The sequence below is a fragment of the Catharus ustulatus genome, chromosome 4, assembly GCF_009819885.2.
Source record: "Catharus ustulatus isolate bCatUst1 chromosome 4, bCatUst1.pri.v2, whole genome shotgun sequence".
NCBI classification, from domain to species: Eukaryota; Metazoa; Chordata; class Aves; order Passeriformes; family Turdidae; genus Catharus; species Catharus ustulatus.
Genome location: NC_046224.1, coordinates 59990417 through 60016893, shown reverse-complemented (window position 1 = coordinate 60016893; position 26477 = coordinate 59990417). Strand labels below are relative to the sequence as shown.

The 26477-nt window shown below is 40.2% G+C and overlaps 1 protein-coding gene across 2 annotated transcripts in view; it reads left to right on the top strand.

Moving 5' to 3' along the window:
- SCUBE1 (signal peptide, CUB domain and EGF like domain containing 1) overlaps window positions 1–26477 on the top strand; it is a 188963-nt gene that overhangs the window by 5443 nt on the left and 157043 nt on the right. The gene's annotated exons all lie outside the window — the stretch shown is intronic.

Here is a 26477-nt window from a genome sequence, read left to right as displayed (position 1 = left end):
CAGAAATGAAACATTTTCCTGACAGTCTGTTAAGTTTCTCCAGTAGGGAATTTCTTTCTGAACTTTGATTTTCTCTCAAAATGTCTTTTGGCCTGGGTTTTTCCAGAGCTTATGAGGATTGAGGATGACTTTTCAGTTCACAGTTACTTTTCTTTGGGTTTTATTTTCTGGCTAGCTTTCTTGCCTGAACAACTTGACCTGTTTCTTTCCATAGAGGGCAGTTGTTTCTCTGGACAGGAGAGTTCCTCGTTCTTATGTCCTGTCTTCTGCTTCCTTCTGTAGATTTCAGTTGACCTTTCTTTTTCTTTCATCAGGTATCTTAAACTTTTTAAAACCTCGTGGTCAACATTGCCGTGATATTTTCCCATAGCACAAAATCTATCAATATTGCTTGAACACAAATTCCCTAGCTGGCATTTTCATAGGACAGAATAATGTGTCCAACCCAGATAACTTTGAAAAAACAATTCTCTATTTCTAGTCAGTGTACAAAATCTATTAATTTATAATTAATTGATTTACTTGCTCTGGCCCACCAACTATTACCTGAAAAGTCTTCCCCATTGTGATTTTAGTGCATTGGGCTGGATTCAGGTGCAGGCATGCTTTTTCATGATCCATAGGACTTTGTCCTTACCTTCTCAACACTGAATTTTGGCTTCCCTTTAGGCTGATATCTCAACAAAATTGTGTCAAAGCAATGGAAATTCCTGAAGGTTCAAAAGGATTCCAAGTCCTGGGTTTCTCATGCCTTGAGAGAGCATTCTTTGTCTCTGGTGCAGAATTCTGTGTTTGCAGTTGTAGGTTATTGTCATTGAACGGTGTATGAAGGGCTTTAGCTATCAAACCCAGTTGTTTGGGGATTTTATCCCATACTATTTCTCTGACTACTCCAAACCCTTATGCCATTAATGGTTAAAACACTCTGTATGGTTGTTGGTGGATGTTTACCTGTGCCTGTTTTATAACCAATTAGTGTTAAGTTTATTTTATAGGTTGATTTTTGTCCTTAGCCTCCTTTTTATCCTCAGTGGGACTATAATTTCAGTGAGTTGTTCTAGCTGTTGGTTTTTTCCTTTTGGATTATACCTTACATGTACATGACCCTTAAGACACATTTATTGGGACCTGTTGCTTCTGGATTGTTAAACTCTACTCTGTACTTTCGCACATTGACTTTCTTCTTGGAACATTTTTTCTACTGTCTTTCACAGTATTTTCAGTCCTCTGATTCAGTTCTTTTAATAATTGATCTCATACAGTTGTTACAGTGTTTCTTGAACTTCTTGTGTAGCAGAGAATTGTTCACAACTTTGAGCTGGACTTTTTTCCTTTTCTAAATTATCCTGTGAAGTTTCATAATGTTGTTGATGGATTTCTTGCTGAGGGCAACATATATGTACCATGGCAAAGTGTCTTGGTAGAGTCTGCCCTGAGAGGGTGATTTTCAGATTTCTGCTCACATTGGAAATTTGTGCTGTATCAGCAGCAGTTCTGCTTGACTGCTAGGTGAGTGGGATTGTGCAGTTCTAGTGATTTAAGTCTGTTAAGCTCCTGTATTTGTAGTCTTTTTCTTAAGGTAAATAATCAGGTGATGGTGATAATCTCCAACAAGGGCCTTTTTATTCTTGATTGTCCTATGGTAGCACCTTGCTGGGTTTAAGCACGGCACGTTCTCAAAATAAGATAAATCCTTCCTGCCTCAGTCACAGGTGTGTTCAACCTCTGTATATGTTAATTTGGAAATACAGACCAGTTGTCCCTTCTGATCAGTATTATCATCTTCAGTAGTTTTGTGGATGTGAAACCAAGTTTCTACTTGTACCTGTTTGTTAGATCTGTTTTTAATAGATTTTAAACAAATCTTAGTAATTGAAAAAACATCACATTGTTTTCATTTAAATAATAATGATTGACTCTCTAGGCTTTACTGAATACTCCTCTTATAATTTTAATCTTGTTAACCTGTTTTATCTTTCATTTTCTTAAGAAGCTCCTTCACGGTCTCACTTGTTGGGTTTTCATTCTATTATGGTCTTCAAAATACCTGTTGTGTTTTTCTCATGCTCTTCAAAAGTGAATCCAAATTTTGTGAGAGGGCTGCTCTGAATCAATCAACCTGGAAACACCACACTTTCCAGACTTCTCATTTCCCAGCTCCCAATCCAGTATCTCGTACTAGAGCCTCCTTTTGTCTGCAGGGATAAGTAATGAGCACTTCTGGATATCCTTTAAGTAGAACAATGATCCCATTTCTTTTAAGATCTCCATGGTGTCCCATCAATGCACTCTCAGCAATTCTTTCATAATTGAGTCATCTTCATCAATGATGTCCTGTGAGAGCTGGAACACTGTTGGGTGTCTTCTGGTTTCTGAAACTCTTGGTGGCATCTTGATGCTTGCACAACTCTGAGCTTAGACTTGTTCTGTCTCTGCAGAATAACAGTGATGCCACTGAACAAGGCAGCTTAAGTGAGTTCTTCCTGACTGATGATTCTTCCTTCCAATTGCAGTAGAAGTTGGATTAATACTTTCAAGGACTCCCTTGATCTCCCTAGATGAGGTCTGCAGTGGATACTAGGTGCTGAAGCTGCTATGCTTTCTGAAGGAAAAGAAACCACTCTCAAGGAGAAAGGCAAAGCAAGAGGGAATTATTTTTCTTTCAATACCAAGAAAAAGCTACTCTAAAATAAATTTTTGGTTGTATAGATACTAGTTTTCTACCTGTAATATTAGTGGTAATCCTACTGGCAATTGTTTTTAACTGAGAGATTCAGGGTGACTCCATTGTTTTACAGAGGCATTTTTCCACTTGACTGGTAATGCCACTATAAATTTTTTTTATTGCATTTCCTTGTTTTTTGATGTTGCATTCTGCATTTGTCATTTGTATACATACATATGTAAACAGATTAATGGCAAAATCTATTTGCTTACTCACCTTGAGTGACCCATAATGTACATGATTGCAGGATATTGGCTAAGGCAGGCTTGCAGAATTTGGCCCAGAGCTTGAAATACTAACACTGGGTGCAGGAATCTTTCATCTACAAAGCTGAAATACATGAAACTGGACCAAAACTGGGATGGGCTGGTCCTCTGCAGCTGCTGGTGTTCAGTGCCATCCTGAGTGCCACCACACCTCTGACACAGCCAACTCCTCTGGGCTTTGAGCATCTCAGACTCAGTTTCACTTGAATTGCATGGAGCTGAATGTACATGCAACTACAATTGAGATTAAGTGTAGCTTTACAAATACTGACTCTACAAATGTAATGCTGTCTATTACATTTGTTTCCTTTACCGATTCAAAATTTCACATTTGGTCTCCAGTAGATGAGGAAAAAACCACTAAAAATACTTCTTAGACTATTCCTGAGCAATGTTTTTATGTACTGTAAAATATTCTACTTTATTACTACATTTCTTAATATTTTCACTTTTCAAACTACATATAAATTCATGCTCTGAAATTTTACAAAGCTGAAGATCTGGTAGGCACAATGAAAGAAACAGCTAAGCATCTTAAAACCAAGATGAGCTCACCAAGAGAAGTGAAATTTAGCTATATACATAATGTACTCTTTAGTATTTGCTACTTTTTCATTTCCTATCACAATGTGAAGGATCCACTTGCAGAATCTGGTCCATCAGACCTCAGCTCACTTCTCATTACGATTGGGACTGGTGGCTGAGGAGGAAAATACGCTGGCCAGGATTTTAAAGTGAAAGCAAAAAACATTCTTTAGAGTTTCATCTTAACAAGATCCTGTCCCAGCTACTGTGACTGATTTGAAATTGTAACAGATCAAGTGACACTTGAATATTCTCTGAACTCTCCTTTGTATTCTCCTGTATCTCACAGACACAAGAGAAGACAGAAGGCCCAAGGACAGGACCTGATCCTGGTTGTAACAATTTCTTTCTGTAGGGTATTTCCCCACCTCACCTCCCTAAACCTTAAGAAGCCAAGCTAAACTGAATAAATAAGAGTTACCTTAGGTGACAAGCTAAAAATAGGTATCTTCTGTATCAAAATATATCTTTAACTGAACTTACAACATCCTTTAAATTCTTCCCCTTAGAGTCTGGTTTTTATGTTTTGAGATGCTACCAGTTCTGAAAACTAGACCATACAGACTCTGCTAAAAACCTTAGTTTGCATTACTTAAATATATCCATGTGCAATTTGAAATTTGGTCATTTCCCCTAAATGACAAAAAGCATCAAGGCCTATAAAATTAACTTCCAGGAAAACTGTAAACACAGTGGAGATTCCAGGGTATAAAAATACACATTCCATTTTCTTAATCTGTCATTATTGAAGCTGTCTGGTCCCTAATACTTAGTCTTAAAAGAATTCTTTCTGCATTAAGATATTTCAAAACATTATCTCCATTCTTCTTCTCAAAAAAATAATATCTATTTCATCCAAAAAATACAATTCATCATCTTTTGTGAAGAATTAGAGTTGACTTTGCATAGATAACAGGCTGCATTATTTTACAGAAACACCACAATTAAACCTGTCTTACAAAAACACATCTGGGCAAGGAGAAAGAGCATGGACCTATTCCCTCACACCCAGCAGGGTGAGTACAAGGAACACTCAGACTTCAGCTGGTGCAGACAGGACATTCTACACTTCTCTAAACTTCCCACTGTGCTATTGTTATCTCCATTGAGAAATTACAAATATTTTTGAGGAAGGACCAGTGGAAGACATTTGCCTTCTGGGAAAGCATTTCCTGCTGGTTTAAGATCAAATCTATAGAAATGAACAGTGCTGACTCAGAACCATGTGTCAGGAACATTTTTCTCAGGATCTTCCTATGAAGAAAAAAAAGATCCTTCTGCACTGGCCAGATGCTTTCTAGCAGTCAAGAAGCATCAACATTCACTAATGAGTTTTCCCTCATTGAAATTTGCGTGGTGTTTGCTTTGTCCCATTTGGTTTTATTTTCCTGTCCACTGTTGGTTTTTTAGGAGGAACATAACTGCTGACATTGCCCTTTTTCTTTGGATTTGTACACATGTATGTTTTTAAGCCTTTGATGGGAGCAGTGCACCGTGGGGTGCTGAGGTTTGCTTAGGGGCTCTGATATTACCAACACTTTGGATTTTAGAGCTGCTCTTGGGGGACTGCAGACTGAGAAACTGCTGCTTTGCAGCTGGTTTCTTTTTAAGTTCACTCCTTACATCACCAGTTTGCCTCTGAGAAGCTGCTGCACAAGCCATTCTCTCAGGAAGCTTCAGGTGACCTGGGTGGGAATGCACCTGGCGAGTCTCCTCAGAGTACAGCTCTGCCCTGTGACCCACACAGCTCCTGGGCAGCCTGGTGACACTTTCCTGGGGCACTGCCTGCGTGCTGGGCACAGGGCTGAGCAGGGCTTTGCCTTTTCCAGGGCTCTTGAGGGCATGGCTGGGGCCAGGGGCGGTCTGGGGCTGGGCTTTGGTGGCCCTGCCCTTCTCGCTCTGCACCGTCTGCATCTGCAGCCACTCCAGCTGCACCAGGCGCTCCATGCATTTCTCCAGGGATCCTGTGGGCTTGGGGTGGAAATCAGATTTCCCTACCACATGGACTAGGATGGCCAGCTACTTCAAGTCCCACGAGTTGAAATGGGGTGGTAGGAAGTCAGGGTAGTAATATTCAGCTCCTTTGAATCCCATTTCAGGGATGTGCTCCAAACAAACTGGGTCGATTTCTTCAGCTCTGAGGATGAGTTCTGGTGGTGTGCAGGGTGAGGGGGGAATGGGGATCCTTTCTGAGTCAGAGAGGTCACTGGCACTATCATCTTCAGCATCTTTGTTAATAATTTGTACTGATTCAAAATCAAGAAACATTTCACCTACAGATGCTTCTTACCATTTTGAAGAGCTTGGACTGGCCTCAGCAATGTGTTCTTGATGATTCTTTCCCAACTGTTCTTTTTTACTGCAATAAAAATGTTGCACTGGGACATCTTTAGCCCTACAGAAGTTTTCTTGTGTGCTGCCCTTTGTGCCAGAGGGGATGCTGTGCAGGAAGGAACAAGAATCTTGCAGAGCTGTTTCCACCCCTTGCAGACCCCTGACTCTTCCTCAGTGTCTGGCTGGAAAAGTATCTTTGCCTGCCTAATGGCCATCATTTGGTAGCTCCTCTTTGCTTGTGGGCACTGTCTTCATGTGTGTCCACTGCACTGCAGAAATGCACGTTCTTTGATCTGAGGCTGATGCAGGACATGGTCAGGGAACCTCTGCTGGGATGATGGCAGAGGAGGAGTTAGGGAATGTGACCTCCTTCTGCTCCCTTGCCCAAAAAAGCTCCACTAATGCTGCTTTTGTCTCCTCTGCAGATATCATCCACTCTGTTCATTAGCACCCATGCTGTCAGGGCACTCTGGAGGTAGTGGGAATCATGGATGGTGGATACTGTGTGTACCTGAGGAGGAGGATACAGTCCCTGTACCCCTGGTACCAGTCCCAACCTCAGGCAGTCCTGGGATGGAGGATGTACAGCAGGAATTTGTAGGGAAAACATGCATGGAGTCTGGTGGCAAAAAGGAGTAGTACTCCTTCTGCACTGATTTAGGAAGCTTCTTTTCCTTGATGATTTATTCATTTATTTATTTATGACTATTCTGTGAAGAATACCACTGAAATAACATCCCCAAAGTGAAAGAAAACACAAAGGAGTACAGTCTGGCCCTGTAAGCATTTCTACACTGAAAAGTCAGTGAACTGGGATGTAGAGGCTGACACATGGCAGGGAGAAGGTGGTGGTGAATAAGGTGAATAGATTTCCTTTCCTGGTTTAGTTTCTGGAACCATTGTGGTGTGAAACTACAGCATAAGGTTGGAAAAAACAGCTACCAAGAAGGATGTTTTGGGAACTTTAGCTACCTGAATTTCAACAGATGCCTGTTGAGCTTTGAATTTATTATATTCTTGGGGGAAAGTGCTAATGAATTTTTAAGGTTTTTTTGGTTTGTTTTTTTTTGACAAATTTTCAGCTGTAATTTGACCATCTTATTCTGTCCTGAGAAATCTCCTGAAGGGTAACTCCCTGACACCTTATTGGAAACAAAATCTGAGGGTATTTAAATCTGTTCAAGCAGTTGAGGGAGACTATTTTAGACACAGCAAAGCAGTGATTTTTCCATATAATCCCTTTAGAAAAAAACCTAACTTCCTGGGTTTTTTCTTTAGTTTGTTTTAGTACATATATTTGTTTTAAATTTCAGCTGAAAAAAAAAAAACCTTTCTTAAAGCAGATACCTTGCAAGAAAAAGTGTAGTTCATACATAAACGTTTGGCAGAGTTATAGCAAACTGAAGATAGGGTCTGACAGACCCCCTTGATATTTCAAGACTTTTCTACACATTTAAGATGCTGAGCAAAAGGAATACCCTTACATTACGGTTGGAAGAAGTTTTTTGTTCAAGTGCCATGAATCACCAGAGTACAGTAAATTCACGAATACAAGCCGCACTGACTATAAGCCGCATCTCTGGGTGTTGGCAAATATTTTGGTTTTTGTCCATAGATAAGCCGCACACGAATATAAGCCGCTCTGTCGTTCGCAGCGAGGACCCGCGTGCAATTATTAACAGAACCGCGGGAGGGCGGGGTTTACTGGCTGAGCTAAGGCTGTGCAGGCTCGGCCCGCTAGGGGCCGCTGACGGGGCCAGGTGGTCCAGCACGGTGCTGCAGCTCGGGGCCGGCCGCCGCTGCCCCTGGGCTCGGTCACCCCGGGTCGGCGCTGCCCTGCAGTGGCAGGCAGGGACGGAGCTTCCCCTGCTCCTACGGCAGCGGCGGCGGGCGGGGAATGAGCTTTCCCGCGCCCGTGGCGCCGGCGGCGGGCAGGGACGGAGTTTCCCCGCTCCTGCCGCGGCGGCGGCGGGCGGGGACAAAGCACCCCGTCGGCTCCCCGGGCCACAGCAATGGCGGCGCGCGCTTCCCCCCCCCCCTCCCTGGGCCGCAGCAATGGCGGCGCCGGCTTCCCCCCCCCTCCCCGGGCCGCAGCAATGGCGGCGCCGGCTTCCCCCCCCCCTCCCCGGGCCGCAGCAATGGCGGCGCCGGCTTCCCCCCCCCCTCCCCGGGCCGCAGCAATGGCGGCGCCGGCTTCCCCCCCCCCCTCCCCGGGCCGCAGCAATGGCGGCGCCGGCTTCCCCCCCCTCCCTGGGCCGCGGTAGGGGCGGCCCGGGTCCCCCCTCTCCTCCCCGGGCCGCGGTAGGGGCGGCCCGGGTCCCCCCTCTCCTCCCCGGGCCGCGGTAGGGGCGGCCCGGGTCCCCCCTCTCCTCCCCGAGCTGCAGCAATGGCGGCGCCGGGCCCCCCCCCCCCCCCCCCCGTCTCTCCCCTGGGCTGTGGCAGAGGAGGAAAGAGAGCTCTCCCGCCTCTCTCCCCGCCCCCCGTGCTGCCTACACGGAGCCAGGCTCCACCCGCGGTGCAACAAAGTAGCGATTTGTAACAATCGCAAAATGCCGACTTTGCAGCTGCTCGGCTCAGCACTCTGGCAGGCACTTCTGAGGTTGTATTAGCCGCTCCTGATTATTAGCCGCATTTCCGGTTTAGGAGCAAAATCTTAGTCAAATTGGTGCGGCTTGTATTCGTGAAATTACTGTACTCAAGCATGTACTTAATCTTAAGAAACTGTTACCTTTTAAAGTAACTCTGTTTAAGTGCTTTATTAAATTGTAGCTACTGAGTTATTTTTTTGTTACTTTTTTGTTACATGCTGCTTCTCTGTAGCCTGTACAAGGTCACAGCTTTTCTTTCAGTAACCAAGGAATTTTAAAAAATCAGGATCATTGAAAAAGGTGATTTAAGACCTTGGTCTTGCACATGCTTTAGACCTAAATTTAGTGTAATTTGTTTGGTGTTGCAGGATCCATAGAAATGTATCAAATTCAAGACCATGCTTTCACAACTACTGACAATGTTTTACAGTACAGCCATCAAAGAATCAGAAATATTAAATAAACAACTTTCAGATTGTTCTGATTCTTGCAATCAATTTGTTAAGCAGATGAGCTGTTATCTCAGAGAATATAAAAGCCAGTTTTCGTTTACTCTCTCAGGGTGAGGTTACTAAGCTTCATGCTATCATTCCCATGCCTTAATTTGCAAGAACTGCTGCCAGTCCCTACATTTAACATTGTGCTCAGAGAGCACCAAAAATTTTACTGAGGGGGAAAAAAAAATAAGAGCAGTGCATAATACCCATTTGGTGATTATTAATGTTGTTGGAGGGAAGGGTGCTGCTTCAGAAGGTGCTTCAGAGAAGGGGAACCTCTGCAGATATAGGTATTTATTGGACATTTTGCTGAAAATACTAGAGGATGTTACTGCTGTTCACTTTAGTTCTTGCTGTTGTAAGAGGGGAACTGCATGAAGTACCTTTGTTCTCATTTCATTATCTGGAAGCAGAGGTCATGTTGAGAACTTTGTTTCCCTGTTGTAGTGGAAAAAGGGGGTGAGGGAAGTGGGGTATTTGCTTTGCTGAATAAGTAGACTAGGTAGTGGACATCTAAATTGTTTGGCAGCACATGCATGGAAGGAATTTGATATCTTACTTCATACCTCTAGAGATGTCAGTGTCTCTACCAAGTAGAGTTGTGCCTTTATTCTTCTTGCACATTTCTGTTTGCAGGACTTTGTTGGAAAAGGTTTCCATAAAACTTACGACTTGGAGACATGCTACTGTTTTTCTCTAACTACAAAGCAGCAAAGTCCAGCTTTATTTAGATATTTCCCTTTTTTCCTGATGCATTCCAACCTCTGTAAAGATGCTTGGGATCAAAGCTCCTCTTTACATCTCCTTTCCCCCCACCCTTTTTTCTTAAAGCAGCCCAATTCTTGTTTGCATAGTTGTGAAGTTCACCTGATCTTTAGTGCAGGTCTTGGTACAGTACCCTCAGCAAAGGCAGGTACTCTCAACAGTTCACTCTGGCTCCCAATTTGGGATTTTCCTTGGGATTTTCCCAAGGGCTCTCATGGTGGCTTTGTGTGCATGGGCACTCTGGGGAAAGGCAGCCTCCTTTGGCTGTGCTGCAGACCAAGCCAGAGCCATGAGGGACACTCACTGCATCATCTGGCTACTAGAGGGCAGGCACAAGTGGTACTCTGGCTTTTGCTTGGCTTGGATTCCTAAGGAAGTGATTTTACCTCTATTCAGATGGGAGCACGCAGACATATTGAGAGTACAAGAAACGAATGAGGGAGGGAGGGCTGCCAGGATTTCTCTGACCTGTGGCTGCTTTGCTGTAGGAGTGAGCCAGGGAATGAGTATGAGAGAGGAATAGACAACCTCAGCCTGTTGTCTGGAAACAAAAATCTGAATACTAAAATACTTTGATTGGATATAGTTTGTTTCATTGGGCAGAGAATGTTTCATTTTGTGAAAATGGCAGCAGCTTATTCTATATACACACAGTTTTGCCTTTAAGGAGTTTATGACTTCAGAATGGAAGAACTTTTACAAGACAGTTTTCTCAAAAGCTTTAACAATGGAAACTGCCCCATCAAATTGTTTCTAGTATGATTGCTCACTAGGAAAATATTTTTGTGATATGAGTAAACTCTCAGGTGTTGCCACTTAGGTTTTGTATTAACAATCACATCTAGGTGCATGTTAGAGGTACTTTTCTTCTTGATCCTCCTGTCACTATGCATCCTTTCACTGTCTCTTTTGAAATATTTTTTTTTTTAAATATTTATCTTGAGGGAAGTGCAAGAACTGCATTATAAAAAATACCTGTTGACTGTATCACATGTGGTCTTATGGAGCAAAACCCAAAAGCTTTAGCTTTTATTCTAAATAGGAAATGCACAGAAATCTATTCAGGAGAGCAACAGCACTAGTATTAATTTTCTAGTCTAACTTAATGACACATTTTACCTTGAGTTAATACAGAAGTTTACAATGCACTTTTCTCAGTTCTTTCACTGGACTTTGCTGCACAAAACCAAAAGAGAGTTCCTAGAATACATTCCTGCACTGCTTGTGCTGAAAGGCTCTTAGTGATGTCCATAGATATTGATGTTATGATTAGGTACCAGTCATAATTTTGAACTGTTTTTAAGACAAATATTCAGGTGGTCTGTATGGAAAGCAACAGACAGTTGCTGTAGCCTGCTCCACATCAATCTTTATCCTGAGTAGGATTACAGGATACAATTGCCTGAGTTAGCCAGTCTGGGCTCAAGGGGTGGGGACATATTCTGGAATGTTTTCCTTAATGCTACCATTCACTGAGGAAATCCCCAGTGTTTGTAGCTGTGACAGCACCTGAGTGGCCCTGTTTGCACACAGCATCTTCTGTGGGTCTCCTGTTTGGTGGAAAGGACAGCCTGTTGTCTTTAAAACTGTAATTTATTTGAGTGCTTTGGGGGAGTTCTGAAGAGTCCAAAAGGCAGGTGGAAGGTTGGAGTGTGAGTGTGAGCTGGGAGAGGGTGCTGCTGGAGCTGGTCTCTGGCACAGCCAGGCAGAGGGATGTGCCCTTGGGAATACAGCTCTGATTTACTCACCCCATTAAGCTTGAACTTGCTAAAATAACTTGATCTTAAAGTTGGGACCAAGCATGGAGAATGTCAGTCTTTGAAGAAGCTGAGAAAATGGGAAAAATGGGAAATGGAAGGTGAGGTGGGAGTGATTTAATAGTCCATTTATGTAAGTAGTACAAATTGTAGTTTACTTCTACCTTTATCTGTCAAGTACACACACAACATCTGTGCTTAAGACCATGCCAAGTATGAGTACAACTATCAAAAGTCAGAAATACACCACTGGGAAATTTAGTGCATATTCTTATTATTGATATTTATAAAATTAAGGAAAAAACATAATAGGAACAAACTTTATACTATATAAAACTGCAGAATGTATACTTTATATCTTGTTTTTTACACTGTTAACAACATATTGTTACACTGAAAACCTAGTTTACCAAGAGATTCTTCTTCAATAAACTTTATGATCAACAAGGAAGTAAAGAACTTAAGGGAAACAAATACATGTCTTCTGGTCTGAATTAGTCACTGACATAGTCTTTTCTGTTATAGTATTTGAAGCAGGAGGGAGTGCTTTTAATGCTTCAACCCAATTTAACCTTAATTGCTTGGTTTTAATAGACATTTGCTAACTAAAGGAACCAAATTATAGCTTGAATTAGGCCTTACTAATCTTAATTAAAAGCTCTACTTTATAATAGGAAACAGCTTATGTTTGAAACAGTAAGCCTTTCTTAAATGACTTACTTTAAAATACTAGGACTCTTTTGCTAATAATTGTTTAGACTGAATATGGGTAACCATTATTTTCCTTATATTGCACTTAATTAAAAATATCTCCTCCATGTGGTTTTGTGCAGTCTGCTGGCTGTAAAATTGTGTGACTGGTGGGGGTGGGATTACTTTACTTTTCCTGTGGTAATTTGAAAACACGTTTCTGCTTTTGTTTTAAAAGTTTTCTGGGGTCACAAGTTACAAGACTAACATGTGAATCAATACAAACATTAACTTCCTGCATTTGTCTGTCCTCAGGCAAATGCTTGTCAGTCACTTACAGCTATTAATAATACACGCTGTAATTCATTTAGTTCGACATTGAGATTGTGCTCAGGCACTTGATTATGGTCTCTGCACTCCTACATTTCAGAATAAATCAAGTCTGTTGTATTGGGAGAGAGGTTGTATTGGCTCTATCTGTTGAGCATTTGGTGTATTAACAGAGCTCCTGTGCTTTTCAGGGCTGTCTGAAGAACACAGAGGGTGGATTTCATCTTTCCAAAGGTGGATCTCAGTAGTGCAGATCAACCCATTTAAACCATTTGCTTTGCTTTCCCTTTACGGTTGAGGGAAGAGAAATTTCCTTCATGCAGCTTTCCTTGCATTATTGGAGACAAAAATAGGTCAGATAAGTCATGTCCTGAAAAAGAGAGTCTTCTTTCTGACACAGACGTGGGCATCTACAGAGTTGGATGAGATGTATGAAGGCAAAGAGCCTGTAGCTGTGAGATGCAAATTCCATTGAAATTAGTGAAGAATAGTCTGTACTTGTGCTTTGAATTTAACCAGGACATGGTATTTTTAAGCTGCCATATTATCATTGGATCATGATGAAATTCATCCTTCCACTCTCAGTTTTATGTTTTTGATTCTTTAATTTAATTTTTTTCTTAGTGTATCCTACTCAGGAAGCACTGCTGGACTGTGTGATCATACATTTATTTAATTTGCAATGCTTTTAATTCAGTGGCTGAATCGTGTACTTGCACAAACTGAACACAAATTTCAAGTCCTTTATATGCTAACTCTGCTAGACCTCTGTATGCTCTTGGGAGAAAATTCCATAAAAAGTCACTTGTGCTGGTGATGGACAGAGTTTCTTGCATGTCAGTTTTGTTTGCCTAGTTATCAGGTCTTTGGAAATCCCCTGAAGTATTTTTTAGAATTTCTCCTTGTTGTACAGTTAGTTTCATGGCCTGTGCTGATGGAATATACAAAGATTTTTAAATTTATACAGGAAAGCAAAAATCAGGAGTCTTTACAGTGGATGCAAAGAATCTGGTCCCTACCTATGTGTATTTATCTTTTGATATTAAAAGTGTGTAAGTTGGACAGACCAAGTTTGAGTGAAGATCTGTCTAGCCTGATGTGCAGTCTTGACAGTGGCCAACAGTGGATGCTTACAATAGATTACAAAACAAAACATAAAATGGAAGAATGCACCTTGAGACTTAAAGACCTCCTGAGCCAGAAGTTTCATTCAAATCACTGTGTTCAATGACATCTTTGGAATTGGAATAGGAAATAAGTATGTTTGCTTCTCCAGGTGTTCTACAAAACTCACAGTGGTAGACAGGTGATTAAACATGCTCAGAACAGCGGGAAAGAGTTGTGGATCTGCATTGTGTGCACCTGTCTCTTTGCAGCCTCCCATCTAATGTGGTTTAACTGTGTTTCCCTACATGGGCAAACCCTAGAAACCTGAGGTTTTGGCTTGGCAACTAAGAGCATCTTCAGAGTGATGGGCCTGCACATTTTTCTGGAAATGAGACTTCATTGAGGAGAGTCTCAAGTCAGTTGTGAAAAATTAATAGGTACTTTGAAAAGCTTGACCTGGATGTGTGACTGAACTTCAGATGACTACACTTAAATTGGTTGTTGTGGATAAACACCCATAACCCTATTTATTTCATTTTTGAGCCTTTTACTGAGGTTGAAGTCCTGTGTTATTTATGGGTGAGTTAGCTAGTCGGGCCTTGCTGCCCTGTTTTCAGTGGATAACCAAGGATGTTGTGATGTGTTCTCTCCTGGACTTCTGTTTATCTTAGAAATACTGAGAATTTACGCCAGAGACAGTGCTATAACAGGGATCTCTAGAAAGATGGGAAGAAGCAAGAAGCTAGTGGAATTTGTAAAGAATGTGTCAAGATGTGGCATCTCAAATCTTTAGTTTTATGTTGGGTGTACTGTCCAATTAAACAAAACAAAAAAAACCAAAACCAAACCCAAACTGTGTATTGGGTTGTTAATCAAGCCTTTAGGCAAGACATTGCTGTATTTTGCTTATCTCTGCTTAATAAAATAACATTGTTGTGAAAGGCATGTTATAAGAAATTATCTACATGAGAAATAGGTCTATAGGACTATACAATTATTTATATAACCTTAGCAACTTTTATCCCTCTGCTGCTGGGGAGGAGGTCAGCACAGTTGTCCAGCTTGGCTTTCTGTGGTTCTGTCAATAGCAGACTATCATTTGAATACTGCACAGAAGTTGTAGGCATTCTTTGATTCTCTCTACTAAACATTCTCCCCAACATAATGAACAAATATCATTGCTTAAAATACCCAAAGGAAGATTTCCAGTCTATGACTACGAGCACTCTTCAATTTACAGCAAATGACCATGTTATTATTCCTGTGTCTGCAGTTTCATCCTTTTGTCATTTAACAGTGGTAATAGAAGCTGTGTGTGCTTTCTAGTACAGGATATTTGAGCACTGGAGCCAAATTGTCTGATTTTATAGCAAAGCTGAAATTTGCTTCTGTTTGCCCTATCTCAGTTTCTTGTCCAAACATCAGATGTGAACACAGCTTATAAATGAAAATATTTGATGATTCACAGGTCAACAATGCTGTTTTTCAGATTTGAATGTTAAATTTCATCCTTAGCACTTTTCCTGGACTTTCCTCACCAGGATATTGGTGTTTGTACAGCTTGGCCTGGCCTCATCTAACCCTCACTTACCTTATGTCCAGCAAAGATGAGTGTGTAACTTCATTAATTCCTGTTCCTGGTATTGCTTACTTCTCTAGTTGTCAAAGAGTCCAGGAAATATTTTGAGAGTCTGGAAAGGGTGATGATGATGGAAAAGCCAGTGGGTTGCCTGCTACTGTTCACTATCTGTACATTTATGTCCCTGCTGGACACAGGTCAAAAACCAAAGGCTGCTTGCTGCTGTTTATTAGGTTTTCTCTGTGATTATTTCTCTCTGGTGATAAACAGGGCTCTGGTTGACAAGACTAATTTCTGCATAGTCTTTTCAGAGATTGAGGAGAGCCTATGTCATAACTGATGAACTCTCTTTGAGGATAAAATTTTAGAGTTGTCAGCACATATCAGTAGGATTGGGTTCTCTGTTTCAGGAATAAAATAGCTGGAATTAAAAAAATTCATCAATGTGGTATTTGTTTGAAAATACAACCCTTTTGCATTCATAGACTACAACATCATCTAGGGCTTCTTGTTGATACTGGCCAGGTCCATGCTTTCAAAAAAAATGGAAAACATTCAGTCTGTACATCCAAGCAAAACTGCATGGCAGGTACTTTACACGCTGTGAAGACAGAATTGTTGTTAAGAAGCTGAGAGAGACTCTGCCAGAATTCTGAGTGGTGCAGAAAAATTGCCAACTGTTTTGGCATCTTGAAAATAGCTCCACATTTTGTGCTTGTACAGTCCTGATGGAGACAGCTTTTAGAGCTGTGAACTGTTTCAGACAGTGCTCACATTTAGGGTATCATCATTATTATCACAGGTTTAGTAAGGTTAAACCTAATGAAAGTGAGATGCTGAAACACAAATCTGTTAGAAGCTTAAATTTTCAATACAGGAACAAAATGTGACTTGATCATCTTAAACTCTTGCATTGTTACGAAATTTGAAACCTAGTAACTTTTGTACCTTCTAGATGGTGTAAAAAATGAGTTTAAGCCTCTTTGCAATACTAGCTCAGTTTTAAAAAAGATATTGTAAATATTTGACGATTTTTATTCGGTTTAGTCTTCTCAGGTCTTTTTGAAGTGAATGCATCAAGCACATAAATGAGCCATGTAAATGGCTTAATGTTAGGGTCATCTCAACTGATTTTACTGTTTGTTGCCTAAAAATACCCATGGCTCTGCAAGGGACTCATGAGTAAAATTAACACCACTGTCCTGAAAACATAAGCTAAATACAAATAATGCATCTGTATCTAGACCGGAGCATTGAAATATTTCTTTACGAAAAAATCTTCTTAACACCACAGAAAAGAGAAGGAAAGTAAGAAATCCTCAGTACTGTCTCCTGAATAAAAAGAAATGTAATGTGAAATTATTAATATTGGTAATCAGGCAGCATGCTTGTATTAATAAATTACTCTTGCCAGAGGTACTCTGGAGTCTTAATTAGCATGAGTGTGAGGGACTTCTCTTTCACTGAGTTTTAATGAATGAGCAATACTCTCATTTTTCAGTGCATTCCATGTGTTTTACAATTGTTTTGCCATCATATCTACCCTCCTAGATTGGATAAAATCTTCTGTAGGTAGAAAAACTATTTACATCAAAACCAAGTGTAATGATTCTAAACCAAAGATGGATCTGTGTTTTGATGAACCAAGTTATTGCTGAGTTTACTGGGTGAGGAGTCACAGCTTTTATCCCTGTGAAGGACTCAGAGTGGCACTTCTTGTAGAATGCTCTTTACTGCTGTCTGCAAACCAAAATGCTGAGAGGCCTTCAGTTCATCAAGGATATTGTTGGGGAATGGTGGGAATTAGTCTGTGTTCAGGGAACAGGTGGCAAAATAGGAGGTGATTCCATCATTGCAGGGCACACCAGCAGTGAGATGCAGAGCTGCTCTGCTCATAGATTACTTCGGTGGGACTGTCCTGCCAGTTTTTGTAGGCTGGCAAAATTAATGTCGGATGTGCCTCTCATACAGAGTAGGAAGTTTGACCAAGTGATACAGGATGACAGGAAACCGTGTATTTTACAAATCTTGCATGATATAAATTACATTATGTTCCCCAAGTTTTTAACCAGCACAGAAGGGTAGTTTTCAGCCAGGAGTCTGCAATAGCCCAAGGACTACTGCTAAAGTACAGGTGGGGAAAAAATGGTTTGAAAAGGTAAGCCTGCTGTCAGAAGATGTAAATTTACTCTACAAATATTTCCATTTCTGCTAGTATGAAAACCTGCTAGTTCCTCATATCCACAAAGGTTGAAAACCACTGCTCTGTAGCCTCTCATACTGTTTGTGGTCCTGGATTTTTCAGCCTGAAACTGAAGTGTCAGTCTGCCAGGGACTAAGGAAGCACGTGCTCTATGATATCAAGAAATCTTCTATTTGTCAGTGCATAATCTGCCACTGACTTGTTCTGAAATGGGCAAGAAGCAACCTTCTGTTCCCCTACATGAAGGGCCACACAAAAAAAGAAAAGCTAATATTGATTCACTGATAGGTAATACAGAAATTTACTTCAGAATTGAAGGCTGGGATTTTTTCCCTTGGTCAGTGGATAGACATTTAGAAATTAAATGCAGAGTAAGATTGGAGATAAACAATCTGAGAATGAGATGCCTGTAGTCTGGGAAAAAAAGAATTATATCTGTATCAATGAGCTAATTTCACTACTTGAAACATTCTTTTCAAAATTTATAGGTGCATATTTGAATTTAAAGATCTAGGAACAACCTCCTGCCATGACTTACTGAAGCAATTATCTTTAGGATGCATGCAGACCAGCAGTGTCAGTAAGGACACAGAAATACTCTCCCATTAGATGGCCAAGAACTTTGAAGATTCGATGTAGAATCAAACATTTCCCATTACATTAAAAGAGGGAATTGGGGTGGAAATGGCTGTGATTTAGAAGTGGTGGGGAAAAAATGCTGTCAAATGTCATGTTTCACATTCATAACAGCTTGTGAACAGGAAACCTCTCTGCTTGAGCTTGTCAGGCATGGCAGCTACTAAATAAAGACAGACTCTAAAACTGTTACGTGCTCTGCAGGTGTCCATCTTTATTTGGGTATCTCACTTGAGCTTCAAAGGACTTGCAGCCAATCTGTTTAAATATCAATTAAGACAAATGTTAACCTGCTCCAAACTCTAATGAAGGGTTCAAGATGCTGAATGCAGGATTGCAATAATTTTGGGTTTATCTAGAAAAAAAATAAATCTATTTACTATAAATGAAACTGGAATGGTCCCAAGTAAATTTCCATCATGCTAGTCGAGATGGCAAATGTCACATAGGGGTAATACTCAGATACATTAATAGAATGTAAAATGTTCTCTAGGGGAAGAACTCTGCTTAATTTTTCCCCCCCATAAATGATTCCAGCTCTCCAGAGGTTTCAGGCACCCAAAAAGTAGTGTAGGTAAAAAGCTCTGTAAAACCCCAATGTTAATGCAGTAGGAAGACTTGACAATTCAGCAGTCAGAAATTCTGTAAGGTCCTGAAGAGTGTTCCATATCACTTACTTGATTTCCTCCCCATTCCTGCTGCTGGGTGTTATGTATGCCACCATATAGAGGATTTAGGTGGCTGGCAAGTGGCACCAAATGCACGCAGAATCTCAGCTTTCAGTTTATGTGCTACCTTTTTTTCAGTATTTTTGCATATTTCTTACTTCACTGTACTTCAGTGATGACTTTTCAGTGGCAGTGTGAACTGAAGCAGGAGTACCTGCCTTGAACATCAGGCATCCTCAGAGAAGGAATCAAAGGGGTAGGTTCCTGTGTCTTGCTGTCAGTGTGATTGGCATATCAGTGTCCAGCCGCTAAAAATGTTCTTTCTACTCCTTGAACTAAGAGTTTAAATAAGGAGGGAAATGGACAGGAGAAAGAACAGTGACAGGAAATGGAGGAAGGGAAGGTTAATTTAAGAAAAATGTAAGGCAGGGAGTCTCCAGGCACCATATTTCTTATTGATGAATGAAGAATAGGATGGTTATTCACCAAAAATGTGAGCTATAACTATTCAACTACTGCAGAAATTTTGGATTTGCATCATCTGTTGCCTTGTTTCATTTACCAGTGTGTGAGCAGAGTCAGCTTACAGCACTGGGTGCTCAATGCTGTCTCATTGCTCGTGTCTTTAAATGTGACTCTTTAATTTTCTTTGTATGATGCACAATATTTGAAGATCATTAACTAAAACTTGGAAAGTAGCAAGTACTGAACACACCTACATTTTGTACAGCTGATAAACTTCGTTCAATTACTTCATCACTTCCTTAGAGAAGGACTTGTGTGTCTGTTTTTCCCCGGTTAGTGAGGGTGACTCCTGTAAGGCATCTGTACTCTGTGTGACTTGAAAATTTGATTCATGCTTGCTGTATGCAGTATAATAATAGGGAAAAAAATCACAAACACAGGGCAAAATAGGGATCATTAATAGCTGTCTCTGTGCTTTCTTTAAAATGGTAAATTAATAATTGTGGTTAGGGAAATAATACTAAAATAATATTAAAATAAAAATTACAGATAATTTAAAAAGTCATATCTACAGGCAGTGATAAATGTGATGATGTCTCATCTGTCTTTCAGACATATTCTAAATGCTTTTAGGCAAGATAATTCTAAATATGAAACTGTTCACACTGTTAAAAAATGTGTGTTGTTTAACCAGCTGGACATACCTTTACATAGTTTAGTTTGCATTCCATTTCCCCCACTTCTTTCACATAGGTATAAAGTGTGATGAACTTTGTGTTTAGCCATCACAGAAGGCAAGGAAACAAAACTGCTGCAGAGTACTTGATCTTTTCTGGAAACTGGATGAAAACAGTTTCCAGAAAAACAGCACAACAATACCACAGACTGTATCCAAATCATGTCTACTAAGCTGGCATGGCCTTTTCATTTTATTGCTGGTTTAATACTGGGAAATAGAGGCTTGTGACATTTTTGAAGGAAGCTGTAAAATTGAATTTTTTCTTTTTTTTTGTGGATGCACTAATGGGAAAAACATGGGAGAGGCAGTACCCATAGTGGAAAGGCTCTTGCAGGATTTACACTGAAAAAACCTCATGTTAAACAATGTATTGTACCTGTTCTTTTTCCTTCTCCACCGAGAAACATCCGGCTGCTCGTTCTGAATTTACCCTGTTCCCAGCCTGCCCACCCTTGACCTTGCCTCTTAGAGAAGTCCTAATGGCTATCAAATTTTACAGGTTTTTTTTGGCACCAGGGTCTTGAAAACATCATGGCAACTCGAAAGCTGTAAAAACTGCACTCTGTGTTCCTCTGATTCATTAGATTGTAACATTTACAAGGTCACAGCATCTAAAGAATAAAGATGTTAACGTTTATGAGTCAAAAAAGTAAAGTATCGCAGGAAGGGCCAGATGTAACAAATAATTTGTTTCATAGAAAAAAATGATTTAACAAGCTTTTTGTGGAAAGAGATTTTGAAAATTGACTTTTCTCTGAAGGTGAAGGGATTTTTTGGTGTAGAAGTATTGAATGAGTCTTGGTATATTTTCTCAATTGTTTCCTCATAAAGTTTGGACTTGGAGTAGGTACTGAATTCTGATACCACAAAACACAGATGGAAATGGTATTTCATCAGGTCATATTGAATGAAATTGATAATTGATAACATTTGCCCACTCAGTTCTTCATACATGGGTCAGATTTTGCAAATTTGAAGAATAGAGCAGACTCCAAATGTGTGGAAATGTGCTGATGCTAAAGTCTTTGTAGGAATCAAACATGTTTAGTATTGCTGCTTAGGATGAGTGTTTCCCAGAGAGGAAATTTGCACTTCTGGCAAATTTCACCTGCACTTTACCAGAATGATCTTTAACCTATGTTTGAGCTTTTATCCTGGCCTCTAGATCTGAAACTGATTCCCTTCTTAAGGAAAGTGCAACTTGATATGGGAAATACAAATGCCTTAGGTTCAGGCTGTCCAGAGTGTGATGTATATCTGCTGAAAATATATTAAATGTAGACTCTGCCAAACATATATAGAGATATATAAATATTCCCTTGTAATTTTTACTTATTTTCATGGCTTTTGCAGTCTCAAACCTAATTATGCGGAAGAATAAGATGCTGATCTGATGTGAGCCAGGACTTGAACTTGTTTGTAATTCTTGTCAGTATGCATGTAACTTCATTTCCACCTATTCCCTTTAAAGTGGTGATGTCAATGCTATGCTGCTGTTTCCTCTGAATTGGAAATGGAACAAAAACTTGCAGTGCTGGTCCTGTCTCATGTATCTCTCAACTGTGAATCCCAGAAAATGTCTTCCTGGCTTCACTAAACCAGTGGCCCAAAAGCCTTGTGGCTTTTGTAGGACTGGGATTTCATCTCAGGCTGTTTTATCTTTGGATTTTACAAGGTTACTTTTCTTCCACAAGCACCTGAGATCAAGCTTGAAGTTGTGCAATGAGGAAGAGATTTCTGCACTCTTAGTTCTTCCTTCTGTAGGATTCTGTTCTTAGTTGTGTAGGATTTAGAACCTAAGGGTGGGCCTTTGTTCCCTGTATTTTTCTGTGGATAGGAGGATAGTGCATTAGCCCTAGGAGGAACAGTGACCAAAACTCAATAGAGAATCAGTAACATTTTTGAGAGCTCTCAGTAGAGAAGCCATAAAAGTGAAAAATAATTACCTCCAGAATCTTGCAGTGTACTTTGCTGCATAATAGTTGTGGATAAACAGGCAAGATTTTTTCTTTAGATACTGCAGAAATCCATGGCATCATCCATCAAGGTGTACTTACAAAGATTTTAATATTTCTTTTTCTAGCTATTTAAAGGATCCAGCTTCTTTATGAGATATCCCACATCTGCATGATATACCTGCATAATCACTTTTGTTTGTGGTTCTCTAAATTAGAAGTTGATGTGGGCAGACAGCTTTCTTTGGCTATTTATTTTAAAATGTCCCAGCACATAAATTATTCCTTTCAAAGTCAATTGAAGTTTTTGTTTACTAAATTAGCTCCAGATCTTGCTCTTATATTGCTAGTCAAGAGATACTTTTAAATGGACACAGATTTTATTCAGTCCCACGCCCATTTTGAACATCTTCTGTTGCATTCTGAGTGTTGGGATCTGTGGTCTTGACAGATGCCAAGATAAAAATTGTGTCAGTGCACACTTTCCCATTTTCTATAGAAATCTGTGGAATTCAACACTAAACACTGAATTTGGCTTGTTGACTTCCAGGCCTCAGTCATTCTTCCTTTTGCACGTTAATAGCCATAAGGCTTCTTGTGACAGTTTAGCTGTGACACTCATCCAAAATTCATCAAATCCATGCAGGCATTTGCTTTGATTTCAGTAGTAGCTGTGACCATGATGGTCTGTAGCTGTGCTGACAAAGTTTGTTGCATGTGTTGGAATGATTTTTGGACATTCAGGAGCTTAATTAATTACAAGTGATGCAATGAAGAATGGAATGAATTTTTCTGGAGGTAGACTTTTTACTTTCTTGGCAAAAATTCTGTGCCACATTCTAGGGGAGCTGGTTACTGCTTGGAAAAGATGATTAGCACACAGTAAATTTCATGACACTGCTGAAAATGTTTAGCCAAAATGGGAACCAGCTGTTTTGCAACTTCCTCACTGTTTTACAGTTTGGTTTGTCTTGTGGATATTAGTTATTGCATGCTGATGTGTCTTCCATTCTCTGCTGAAACAGACAGCTGAAATACTGTGATATGGGAAGCAGAAGAGTTTGATTCTTGTTTTATTTTGAACATTTCATACTTGTATGTGTTTCTGTAGAACTGCTTCTCTGCAGGGTGGCCTTGTGAGATTTCCACCTCTTTGTGGCAGAATACACAAATTGTACAAATCCTGGGGGAGGGTCAGGTTCTCCTTTAATAACAAAAGAAGAATCAACCCCATTATGTATATGGGAAATAGATGTCCCATCAGACTAAAAAGAAAAGGTCACTTGAACAAGACAAATTCAGAGTCTCTCCCTGTAACTGAAATACAAGGATTATAAATTATGGCACATCCTCACAATAACACATCCTCAGATTTTCTCAGATACTTGTCTAGGGGTTTCTTAAAAAGTTCTTGGGTCCTTGCATGGCATCATAACTGCAGTCTCATAGAGTGGGTGTTCTTTAAGTAAAACCACTGCTCCTTGAGGAGGGCACCAGCAGAGCATGGCTGTGTCCCCTAGGGATGTGCTCAAAGAGTTACTTCTAGATGGTAAGAAAAAAATTCACCTCTGCTTTCCAGAAAGAATTAGGATGGAGTTTCCAAGCCTCTTTCACCTTGGTAAATAGCTGAACCAGTACAGTTACTAGTACACCCAAGTAAGCAAGTTTCTTTTTACCTCTTTTTTTTTTTCCTGATAATTTTTTACTTTAAAACTTTGGAAACAAGCTGTAGATTTTTGAGATTTTTCCAAACCAGTTCCAGAAAAAGATGATCAAAATTATTTTGCTAGCATCTGAGGATGTCCTTACATCCAACCCTGGGATTGGGAGTTGCTGTCTCTTTTGAATACACTAAGCTCAAATAGGTTCTTGGCAAGTTGTGTCAGTACTAAAAGTATCTCTACACCTTCTTAATCATTTTGGTGCATGTAATTCTTGTCTGAGACTCCCGTGATTCCTGCCATTGTAGCACCACATGAAATTAATTTCTCTTGGAGTGGAAATACTGCAATTCTCTTGTAAGGTGATTTCTTCACTGAACACCCCGAGAGCTCCCCATCTGAACAGCTGGAATTTAAGGAATTGAAAGCTTTGGAAGCGTTTTGCCAGGGTAGATAAAACTTCAGGTTTCCCTTTGAAAAACCTTGCAAACTCATCAGTAGATGCACTTACATCCATGACAATTTCATGGCTGGATACCACATTTATTTTTTTTCTCTTGATTTTGGTTTTTGTTATGATAATTCCTTCATGATCAAAGACAATATTAAGTGACCAAATGCTAAATGTTAAGGATAGTTGAAGCTACAAAATTAGCAGGGAAAGCTTAATTTCTCAGAGATATTTAGAGTTGAGATTTTGGTTAACACCCAATTCTATCCATTACAGGGGGGGAAAAAAAGAATAAAAAGGTATGACCTAACCAAAAGAAAATGAACAAAGATGACCCCTGGAAGATTAGAGGTTTACAATAGACAAAATTAAGATCAAGCCTGCAGGTTTTATGTGATTGAATGTGCTCCTATTACTTTTACTCTGTATGAAACTTACTAGGGAAGCTGTATTCTGGCATGTCAGATGTAGCACTCTGTCCATAAATTATAGTTGTTCCACACTGAGGCATCCTTTAAAGAATCTCTTCCTCCAGGTAAAAGAGAAGATGGAGTGGTGGTCACATTGTTTGCATTTCTCTTGGCAGCTGGAGCCTCAAAAATTTTCAACATTTGGGCTTTGTAGGCTTTGTGCATGTTTTTGTGCGATGTTCTTGGTTGGTGGTTTTTTTTGTTTGGGTTTTTTGCAGGGGAGAGAGGGGCTGGGATTTTTTTTGGTGGGTTTTTGCTTTGGTTTTTTTTGGAAATGTAAATTCACCAGTCTTAGCCCCTTGGTTTTTTTGCTTGCCATACTGGAGATAAAAATTCCAGTCAACCTGCCAGGTGAAGCTTTTTAATAGTTATGTGGGTTTTGGAGGGAAGAAATACCAAAAACTCCACTACATGGTTCTGAAAATGAGGCAGAATATTTGGTTCCACTTCTAGTTTTGTACAGCTATTGGGGTGCAAAAGGGAGAAATAATTTTCTAATCCTTTTGCAATATTAATTGTGACTTGAGCTCCTGAGAGAATGAGATGCAAATTATCTGTTTCTTTTGCTTTTTTTGTGGTTTCTGCATCTGTTGCATTACTCTTTCTATAATTTGAGTATTTGTAGTGCATCATCACTGTATGCTCCTCATCACAGTACAACCTTTTAGAAAAAAGTATTATATGAGGGGCAGTAATTCAAAAGGCTTCACATTTCTTTGGTTTTGTTTTTGTTTTTTTTTCCTTTTTCAAGACTTTCTCACTGCTTATTTAAACAAATAGTCCTGTTTGAGTCATTGTTTGCAAAAAAAAAGAGAATTAATTGTTCAACTCTTGGCATTCTGATGCTGAGGAACATAAGAGGTGATAACAGGTCCTTCTGAATTCCCTCTTCTGAGAAGACTTATTGCTGGATAAAAGTTAAGAACAAACCTTGAAATGAAGATACCATTTTTTGTGAGTGTCCTGAGGGAAACAAACACCTGACATGTCTGACATCAAAATCATGTTAGATGCTTTTTGAGTATTGACTTGGCCTGTTAAAACATGGCATTACTGCAGAGCTCCTGTTCCCTGTAGCTTGTAGGGAATGACAGGAACTTTCTGGAAATATTCATGAATACTTATGGAAGCTGCAAATTTCTGCTGAGTGGAAAGCAGACTGTAACATTTTGGGAATATGCACCCAGGCACATGGAGCTGTGGCCTGATGAGAGCAGCTTCTCAGAGACTGCACTGCAGGTTGTTTGGAATGAGCACTTGACTTGCTGGTTCTTGTTTTCAAGAAAAATCACAGAAATTTTTTTGAAAACTTTTTGCTGGCTTGGAAGGCAGAGCACTGCAGGCTGTGCCGAGTGGGACTTGCACAACTCATGGATGGAAATTGTTAGTAAAGAATGAGAACCTTCTGAAAAAGAGCAGTGCTTTAAGGACTAGGAAATTTACCTTTAAGCAGCAGGTTGTATTTTTGCTTGGAAGATCCTTTCTCCAGCTCCCTATTTCTGGTATTGCTGTGGTGCCAAATGCTGAGTTAGGAAATAGCCAATTGGTTTTGCAGATAAAGCCAAGTCTGTAATTCCCTTTTCAAGCTACTGGGGAGATTGTGGAAGGGGGACTTCTGAGCTGTTGGGGGCAGGAGAACGGAGACTTGGAGAATTCTGAGTTTAAGGTAGATTTTTGGGAGAGGCCAACATGAGGGGGAAGACATGGAACAGAGCTTGGGAAAAGCCTGTCCCTGCTCTCACAGTTGATGTGAGGAGGAACAAGCCCAGCCATCCTCAATCCAAGGGCCAGGAGTGCTGGAAGCACTGAGTGGCTGAGTCTGAGCTGGCTCTTCAGAGGAGCCTGGTGTTCCCCAAACCATCTTGTCCTCTTTGAATTGCATCTGGGTATGATACCACAGAGCATGAGCACTTCATGGAGTACTTTTTAAAGGGAAAAAAAAAAAAGGATGGAGGGGAAATAGATTTGAAATGTAATGGTGGGGATATACTAACAGGTGATTTTCT